This window comes from Poromitra crassiceps, assembly GCF_964638095.1.
Source record: "Poromitra crassiceps genome assembly, chromosome: 1".
NCBI classification, from domain to species: Eukaryota; Metazoa; Chordata; class Actinopteri; order Beryciformes; family Melamphaidae; genus Poromitra; species Poromitra crassiceps.
This window is the reverse complement of record NC_139623.1, coordinates 35,752,967-35,763,459: the sequence shown is the minus strand read 5'-3', so window position 1 is coordinate 35,763,459 and position 10,493 is coordinate 35,752,967. Positions and strand designations below refer to the sequence as shown.

General features: G+C 46.0%; 1 protein-coding gene across 4 annotated transcripts in view; it reads left to right on the top strand.

Annotated features, from left to right (window-relative positions):
* Positions 1–10,493, top strand: part of tcf7 (transcription factor 7) — a 139,926-nt gene that overhangs the window by 26,791 nt on the left and 102,642 nt on the right. The gene's annotated exons all lie outside the window — the stretch shown is intronic.

Genomic DNA, 10,493 nt, shown 5'->3' with positions numbered 1-10,493 from the left:
TACTCATGCTAAACTTGTTACTTGCACTACACTGGTTGTTTAAAAATAGATTTTTGGACATTGTGAATCTATTCAGAGTCGTGGAAGATAAGAATTGTCATTCTTACATGAATGGATTTTTTTTTCTGATACCCCTATCAGCAATCAAGGAAGTGAGGTTTATTCTGCTGTTGCTTGTGTGTGTAAGTCAGCTAAAAATGACTCAAATGTAAATGCCCAGAAACAAATGGAAGCAGGATGCGCCGTACTCCAAATAGAACAAATAGGAAGGTGTGAAGTGCCACGGCTCAACCAATAGCACAAATATGATGAAATCGTCCAAAAATACTGATCTGTCTCAGCAGTCATGATTGACGTGTCTAAGCATATTTGTGGAATTGAAGTGTAAAAGGACTTGTTGTGTTGTTGTGTTGACTTGTTCTGGTGAAAGCAGAAGATGCTGTAGGGCTAACTTACAGTGCGGTAAGAGACGTGAACTTATGCTTTGCTGACTGGCTGTATCTGACAGGCTGCTTAGTGATTGACGTGGTAATTGACGGACTGGCTCACAGACAGACAAGAACATGCTCCAAGGATTGATACTCATCATTAAATTGACTTTTCAACGGGAGTCACACAACATCCATATTTGCTGCAATGAATCACTAATTGTGTTTTTATAAGTGATAATAACCTCTCCTTACACACACACACACACACACACACACACACACACACACACACACACACACACACACACACACACACACACACACACACACACACACACCTATGCCTCACCCCCTCAAGCCTCCCCGCCTGCCGTTATCATGCAAATATTTTGAATATGCACATTATATTAAAATGGTGTTTTTTAAAATAGTATAATAAATTAAAGTTAAACCCCAGCCTCCCCCTCCACCCCTCCACCCCTCCACCCCTCTCCACCCCGTACCCGCGGCTCTGCCCAGACCAGCTGGAGCCTCCACAGCCGCATAAAGCAGCCCAGCACACATGGGTGTGATCACACATGCACACGCACACATACACACACACACACACACACACACACACACACACACACACACACACACACACACACACACACACACACACACACACACACACACACACACACACACACAGTCACACACACACACACACACACACACACACACACACACAGTCACACACACACACACACACACACACACACACACACACACACGCACGCACACAGAAACAGTAGTCTAATCCACTCACATATGATACTCATCTGCTGAGGGAAGGAAGCAGCCTCCGCCTTCATACGCTGACAAATATACATGTATATAGTACATATAAATACACAGACTCCTCCACCCAGCTCTATACTGCACCCCCCCCCCCCCCCCCCCCCCACACACACACACACACACACACACACACAGTTAACACACTGATATAAATACTCTTGCACACACAAAGTGTACTGTGTACCTCTTCACTTCCTTCTTCCTCTTCCTCTAACATACATTCACACAGCAGCAGCATCACCTCCACACTCCACACATGTTCCAGTAGGACAGACCATAACACCCTGTCTCTCTCAGAGACAAAGAGAAACCAGAAGAGAGGGTGGAAAAAGAGAGACCAGTTTAAATAGGTTCAACATTTCTGCTGGACCAAATGAGAAGCTATTCAGGATAATATGTTAGGGTTAGGGTTAGCAGGGATACCTGTTGATTGTCTTCTCGTCTACCCCTCCCCCTCCACAGGGAGGTCAGAGGTCAGGCTCAGCAGCTGACATAAGCAGCAACCTCCTGAGCTGAAAAATGACGCCGACACTGAAACCATCAAACGGCAAACCAGCTGATCAGTAGTCTGTTTACATGTTTCAGTCGCTCTGCGTTACGTCACATGTTTTGTTGCTCTGATTGGTTGAGGCATTTTGGACTGCACCCCTTGGTAACGCCCCCCTGGAAATAGAAATTGAAGTGAGAGGTTCCAGACTCGTTTGTTCTGGTGATGTCACGCAAGGTATTTTCACTAATGTCTCCAAATGAATGTGCTTATGATTGGAGGAGGTCAAATTGCGGCATGTCGCACCTTTCTAAACAACATTAATGAAGGCAGGAAATGAGCCTGTTTGTCCCAGGTGAGGGTGGTGTGTTACTGCCAGAGGCGGGTAACTGGCTACCATCCCGTGGGCGCTGTGTTTTTTACACAAAGCCAAGATGTTTTTGCACTGTTTGTGCGTGTGCGTGTGCGTGCGTGTGTTAATGAGTGTTTTAAGCCAAAGAAGGGAGAGGGAGGAATTCCCTCTTCAACAGGTTTCCTCAAAGGGGGCTCAGCCATGCGTCAAATTTATTTCCTACTTTTGTTTTTCTCCTTTTGTTGAATAGGGAAATACGCATATTTGATACACACCCATACCCATGATCCATCTTTGGACCTGGGAAGGTTTTTGATGTCTGGAGATAGACAATACAACCCCCCCCCCCCTCTCTTCCATGCTATTAAGAGATGTAAAACTCAACGCACACTATGGTGTTTGTCTTTCCTACTGGCCTCCATCCTACGACTACGTCTGGACTCAACTGGAAACCAGCAGCTACAGCAGAAAGAAATAGACTCTTCTTCTTTGGAAGTTACTTTTTTTTTTACTCTTTCAACAAAGTGTAACCATGTCTTTAGCTGTGGTGTCCAAGACAAAATACACATTACATGGCACGCAATAATTAAAATACAAAAACACAAAGGAAAAGAACAGAAGACAGAATAAACAGCAAATCTAAGCTAAGACAGACATTAGCATGATCAGCTAGCCCTCTATAGCTGGCCAATAACACAAATAATATATGGTAAGTACGACTCTCTTTACTATAGAAAACAAATCATGGGTGGAAAAGTGATGTGATAAATATAGTTATGTGTGTGATAGTGTGTGTGAGTGTAGATGGGCTCTGAACATCCTTTTAAAACCAACTCCCATAGTAGACAATTTCAAGTGGCTATGGACCTGTATATGACGGTTTTCTTCATGTAGTTGGTTTTTGGTCTGGGTAAAGTCATCTGACCACCACTCGCCCATCTGGTGGAGTGTGTATGAATCCCTGAACTATACATTATGTTATTGAAAAGACATTTTGGAGTTTCATTTTGAATAACTATAAGTAGGTTAGCCTTTTCTCAACACTAAGCCATGTAAGACGTATGCATGTCAGCTACACCCTTTTGAGGTGAAGGAATAGAAAAGGCCTTGTAGTTTTTTCACACAAATTCAAATGCAACTCTGTTGTCACCGTCAACTGGGGCTAATAAAGCTTGCTCTGTTTCTGCTGTGTGTGTGTGTGTGTGTGTGTGTGTATGTGTGTGTGTGTATGTGTGGGTGTGGGTGTGTGGGCATGTGTGTGTGTGGGCATGCGTGCGTGTGTGTGTGTGTGTGGGCGTGCGCACATGCATGTGTGTGTGTAGGTATTGTGGTAAATCAGCTTGTGTGAGCATTTTCAGGGCCAAACAAAGTAAAACTAGAGCAACTGTGATGCGAGTACTAATGGTGCACTGTACTGTGGTGTGTGTGTGTGTGTGTGTGTGTGTGTGTGTGTGCACGTGTGTGTGTGTGTGTGTGTGCGTGCATGTGTGTAACAATGTGGGTGTTGTACATGCTAACGGTACAGGACACGTATGTGTGAAACACTGTATGAATGGTGAAGGCAGATAAAAGGGAGGAGGTGGGCGGGCGGGAAGTAAAGAAGAATGAGAGAGACACGCTTCCACTCTCACATCACCTGATTTATCAGAGGGGCAGAGATTGGCTGACCTGAGCGAAGAGAGGTGATGGGGGGAGAGAGAGAGATAGATGGATAGAGATAGAGATGGGGGGAGAGAGAGAGAGAGAGAAGATGCTGCAGCAGCGGAAGGGAGTTAGCAGTAAACAATGAGAAGCCGGTAACCGCGTTGTGCACCTGGTAACACAAACCACAGCCTCAGCCGAAACAGCCTCTGACACCTTCACAGCACCTTTAACCCTTTCGCCTCCACACTCAAAGACAAAGGAACGAGGAACGCAGATCCAGGACGATTTCAGATCCCAAAACTGACTTTTCTCCTCGAGCGGAACGCGACAGGAAGTAGATTTGTTAGAAGGGACCAAACGTAGGAAGTAGAGCTGACAGAGCTGAATGTAGGAAGTAGAGCTGACAGAGCTGAATGTAGGCAGTAGAGCTGACAGAGCTGAATGTAGGCAGTAGAGCTGACAGAGCTGAATGTAGGCAGTAGAGCTGACAGAGCTGAATGTAGGAAGTAGAGCTGACAGAGCTGAATGTAGGCAGTAGAGCTGACAGAGCTGAATGTAGGCAGTAGAGCTGACAGAGCTGAATGTAGGCAGTAGAGCTGACAGAGCTGAATGTAGGCAGTAGAGCTGACAGAGCTGAATGTAGGAAGTAGAGCTGACAGAGCTGAATGTAGGAAGTAGAGCTGACAGAGCTGAATGTAGGCAGTAGAGCTGACAGAGCTGAATGTAGGCAGTAGAGCTGACAGAGCTGAATGTAGGCAGTAGAGCTGACAGAGCTGAATGTAGGAAGTAGAGCTGACAGAGCTGAATGTAGGCAGTAGAGCTGACAGAGCTGAATGTAGGAAGTAGAGCTGACAGAGCTGAATGTAGGAAGTAGATCTGACAGAGCTGAATGTAGGCAGTAGATCTGACAGAGCTGAATGTAGGCAGTAGATCTGACAGAGCTGAACGTAGGCAGTAGAGCTGACAGAGCTGAATGTAGGAAGTAGAGCTGACAGAGCTGAATGTAGGAAGTAGAGCTGACAGAGCTGAATGTAGGCAGTAGAGCTGACAGAGCTGAATGTAGGCAGTAGATCTGACAGAGCTGAACGTAGGCAGTAGAGCTGACAGAGCTGAATGTAGGCAGTAGAGCTGACAGAGCTGAATGTAGGAAGTAGAGCTGACAGAGCTGAATGTAGGAAGTAGATCTGACAGAGCTGAATGTAGGAAGTAGAGCTGACAGAGCTGAATGTAGGAAGTAGATCTGACAGAGCTGAATGTAGGCAGTAGATCTGACAGAGCTGAATGTAGGAAGTAGATCTGACAGAGCTGAATGTAGGCAGTAGATCTGACAGAGCTGAACGTAGGCAGTAGAGCTGACAGAGCTGAATGTAGGCAGTAGAGCTGACAGAGCTGAATGTAGGCAGTAGAGCTGACAGAGCTGAACGTAGGCAGTAGAGCTGATGGAGCTGAATGTAGGCAGTAGAGCTGACAGAGCTGAATGTAGGAAGTAGAGCTGACAGAGCTGAATGTAGGAAGTAGAGCTGACAGAGCTGAACGTAGGCAGTAGAGCTGACAGAGCTGAATGTAGGCAGTAGAGCTGACAGAGCTGAATGTAGGCAGTAGAGCTGACAGAGCTGAACGTAGGCAGTAGAGCTGACAGAGCTGAATGTAGGCAGTAGAGCTGACAGAGCTGAATGTAGGCAGTAGAGCTGACAGAGCTGAATGTAGGAAGTAGAGCTGACAGAGCTGAATGTAGGCAGTAGAGCTGACAGAGCTGAATGTAGGCAGTAGAGCTGACAGAGCTGAATGTAGGAAGTAGAGCTGACAGAGCTGAATGTAGGCAGTAGAGCTGACAGAGCTGAATGTAGGCAGTAGAGCTGACAGAGCTGAATGTAGGAAGTAGAGCTGACAGAGCTGAATGTAGGAAGTAGATCTGACAGAGCTGAATGTAGGCAGTAGATCTGACAGAGCTGAACGTAGGCAGTAGAGCTGACAGAGCTGAATGTAGGCAGTAGAGCTGACAGAGCTGAATGTAGGAAGTAGAGCTGACAGAGCTGAATGTAGGAAGTAGATCTGACAGAGCTGAATGTAGGAAGTAGAGCTGACAGAGCTGAATGTAGGAAGTAGATCTGACAGAGCTGAATGTAGGCAGTAGATCTGACAGAGCTGAATGTAGGAAGTAGATCTGACAGAGCTGAATGTAGGCAGTAGAGCTGACAGAGCTGAATGTAGGAAGTAGATCTGACAGAGCTGAATGTAGGCAGTAGAGCTGACAGAGCTGAATGTAGGAAGTAGATCTGACAGAGCTGAATGTAGGCAGTAGAGCTGACAGAGCTGAATGTAGGCAGTAGAGCTGACAGAGCTGAATGTAGGCAGTAGAGCTGACAGAGCTGAACGTAGGCAGTAGAGCTGATGGAGCTGAATGTAGGCAGTAGAGCTGACAGAGCTGAATGTAGGAAGTAGAGCTGACAGAGCTGAATGTAGGAAGTAGATCTGACAGAGCTGAATGTAGGCAGTAGAGCTGACAGAGCTGAATGTAGGAAGTAGATCTGACAGAGCTGAATGTAGGCAGTAGAGCTGACAGAGCTGAATGTAGGAAGTAGAGCTGACAGAGCTGAATGTAGGAAGTAGATCTGACAGAGCTGAATGTAGGAAGTAGATCTGACAGAGCTGAATGTAGGCAGTAGAGCTGACAGAGCTGAATGTAGGAAGTAGAGCTGACAGAGCTGAATGTAGGAAGTAGATCTGACAGAGCTGAATGTAGGCAGTAGAGCTGACAGAGCTGAATGTAGGAAGTAGAGCTGACAGAGCTGAATGTAGGCAGTAGAGCTGACAGAGCTGAATGTAGGCAGTAGAGCTGACAGAGCTGAATGTAGGCAGTAGAGCTGACAGAGCTGAATGTAGGCAGTAGAGCTGACAGAGCTGAATGTAGGCAGTAGAGCTGACAGAGCTGAATGTAGGCAGTAGAGCTGACAGAGCTGAATGTAGGCAGTAGAGCTGACAGAGCTGAATGTAGGCAGTAGAGCTGACAGAGCTGAATGTAGGCAGTAGAGCTGACAGAGCTGAATGTAGGCAGTAGAGCTGACAGAGCTGAATGTAGGCAGTAGAGCTGACAGAGCTGAATGTAGGCAGTAGAGCTGACAGAGCTGAATGTAGGCAGTAGAGCTGACAGAGCTGAATGTAGGAAGTAGAGCTGACAGAGCTGAATGTAGGCAGTAGAGCTGACAGAGCTGAATGTAGGCAGTAGAGCTGACAGAGCTGAATGTAGGAAGTAGAGCTGACAGAGCTGAATGTAGGCAGTAGAGCTGACAGAGCTGAATGTAGGCAGTAGAGCTGACAGAGCTGAATGTAGGCAGTAGAGCTGACAGAGCTGAATGTAGGCAGTAGAGCTGACAGAGCTGAATGTAGGCAGTAGAGCTGACAGAGCTGAATGTAGGAAGTAGAGCTGACAGAGCTGAATGTAGGCAGTAGAGCTGACAGAGCTGAATGTAGGAAGTAGAGCTGACAGAGCTGAATGTAGGAAGTAGAGCTGACAGAGCTGAATGTAGGCAGTAGAGCTGACAGAGCTGAATGTAGGCAGTAGAGCTGACAGAGCTGAATGTAGGAAGTAGAGCTGACAGAGCTGAATGTAGGAAGTAGAGCTGACAGAGCTGAATGTAGGCAGTAGAGCTGACAGAGCTGAATGTAGGAAGTAGAGCTGACAGAGCTGAATGTAGGAAGTAGAGCTGACAGAGCTGAATGTAGGAAGTAGATCTGACAGAGCTGAATGTAGGCAGTAGAGCTGACAGAGCTGAATGTAGGAAGTAGATCTGACAGAGCTGAATGTAGGCAGTAGAGCTGACAGAGCTGAATGTAGGCAGTAGAGCTGACAGAGCTGAATGTAGGCAGTAGAGCTGACAGAGCTGCAGCCACAGCTGGTATGTGATGAGCAGATATGAGAAAGGTTTTGCTGGCTTGCACATGGTGAGAGATGTTTTCTTTGGTCAGACCGATATATCAGATCAATATCGGACTTTTCTCATATCGGCCAGCTCAGCTGATATGATGGAGGTTCCTTCCTGACCACTGGAAAAGCTACCGTTTAAATTTGACTTTCTTTGCACATTTTATATATTGAATGTTTCAGTCGTGTTTTTTCTCCTGAAAATGGTAGTACAGTAATGTTATCCAGAGTTTTTATACCATTTGGATAAGATGGGTGCATCCTGCCTTAAAAATCAGCTTTATTTTCAATGTTAAGTAGGATTTAAGTAGCTGCTAATCATACAAGCAGTTAATTAAGGCTCCTCGGGGCCTGACTTGAGGAAAACAGAATAATTTGTTTTTGTTAAATGTGTCTACAAAGAAATGAGCCATCCATCATCGCAAGCTACACATGTCACACTGTCATTCTTGTGCGGACTAGGCGCCACACTTGATTTCCTTCCATGGGAATGGGAGTGGGACAGACAGACAGTCAGAGAGACAGACAGTCAGAGAGACAGACAGACATACGGTCAGAGAGACAGACAGACAGACAGATAGTCAGAGATACAGACAGTCAGAGAGATAGACAGTCGCAGAGACAGACAGACATAGACAGACAGTCAGAGATACAGACAGACAGTCAGAGATACAGACAGACAGTCAGAGAGATAGACAGTCGGAGAGACAGACAGACATACAGTCAGAGAGACAGACAGGCAGACAGTCAGAGATACAGACAGACAGACAGACAGACAGACAGACAGACAGTCAGAGAGACAGACAGTCAGAGAGACAGACAGTCAGAGAGACAGACAGACAGACAGTCAGAGATACAGACAGACAGTCAGAGAGACAGACAGACAGTCAGAGAGACAGACAGTCAGAGAGACAGACAGACAGACAGACAGACAGACAGACAGTCAGAGAGACAGACAGACAGACAGACAGACAGACAGACAGACAGACAGTCAGAGAGACAGACAGACAGACAGACAGTCAGAGAGACAGACAGACAGACAGACAGTCAGAGAGACAGACAGACAGACAGTCAGAGAGACAGACAGACAGACAGACAGACAGACAGACAGACAGACAGACAGACAGACAGACAGAGAGACAGTCAGAGAGACAGACAGACAGACAGTCAGAGAGACAGACAGACAGACAGACAGACAGACAGACAGACAGACAGACAGTCAGAGAGACAGACAGACAGACAGACAGACAGACAGTCAGAGATACAGACAGTCAGAGAGATAGACAGTCGCAGAGACAGACAGACATAGACAGACAGTCAGAGAGACAGACAGACAGGCTCCATCAGTGGTGTTTTTATGGCCCCCTCGCCATATCTCCCCTCCAGACAAGGGCAGATTTACAGCAGGCACAGGCACAGTCGGCCCATTGTCAGGACCCCAGAGGACCCCGGCACTCGGCACACTGTGGTCTAACAGCCGTCTCCATCTCTGCTTTTAAAAGAAGTCTCCGGTCTTAATGCCGCCAATTAAAGAAAGCCGTAACTCTGTCGCTGTCACAAACAAGCAGAGAGGCGCTGAGTGCCATCCAGACTCCAACAGCCTCTCCACAGAAACCAGCCCAGAAAACACTGCTTTCAATTAAGTATCCATTAGCTAAACATCATGTCAGTGGTATGCCGTTTTGATTAGAGGAAACTAGGGAGAAGACGCTTGATTTAAATTTTTTATTTTTTTATTTCACCACAAAGGAAGAAAGTCCCCAAATGTCCCCAGAGAATCTCTGCTGCCACTTAACTTAATAAGATAAATAAGAGTAAATGAAAGTTAAATTCTAAGATGAGGCATCCATTCCTCGTTTGAAGAAAACAGTGGGACCGACAATACTCCATGTGTAAACCCCGTTATAGAATATTTCTTAAGTTTGTTTCTTAAAACTTGCTCATGAAAGGGAACAGAGATGGAATAATAAGCTTTGAAATATTAAGTAATGAATCTCAGCTAACGACTGTTTTCAGACAAGATGGCGGGACCTCCATAAGCAGGGAAATGAGGGTCGGCAGCAGGGCAGACTGGGCAAAACTGTAAAATAATAATAATAATAATAATAATCGCATTTGCAAAATATGGCAGCATTCGATATTATGTCAAATGAGCCCAGAAGCTGATGCTGTTGGATAGAATCCGGTGTTGCAGAAACCGTTATGTGCTCATGGCAGGAGAACATTATCACTATAGTGTTATTTGAAACTCTGCCAGAAGAGTGAGAAAACATTGTAAAAATGCGTTGAGGGTTTAATCTTTACTGCATCTCTCTGTCTCTCTCTCTCTCACACACTGTGTGTGTGTGTGTGTGTGTGTGTGTGTGTGTGTGTGTGTGTGTGTGTGTGTGTATACGTACGTACCAGTGCACCGTGTGTTGGTGTGTGTTTGTGCCGATGTTCACTATGTACAGTTAGGCGAGGTTAAGCCTTTTGTGGTTTACCATGGAACATAAAGGCCTCAAGTCTCATTGTCACCTGAACAACATGCGCGCGCACACACACACACACACACACACACACACACACACACACACACACACACACACACACACACGCAACACACACACACACACACACACACACACACACTCAAGCACACACACACACACACACACACTGTTCCTCCTCTACTGTGCTCTGCTCTTTGGTTGATGGAAAATTTCAAAGGTTCACTTACCCAACTCCATCTCCTCTTTCCTATTACCAGCCACTGTAAATGGAAAAAGAAAAAAGACGAAACAAAGTTGAATCTGTGATGTTATTGAGAGTTGT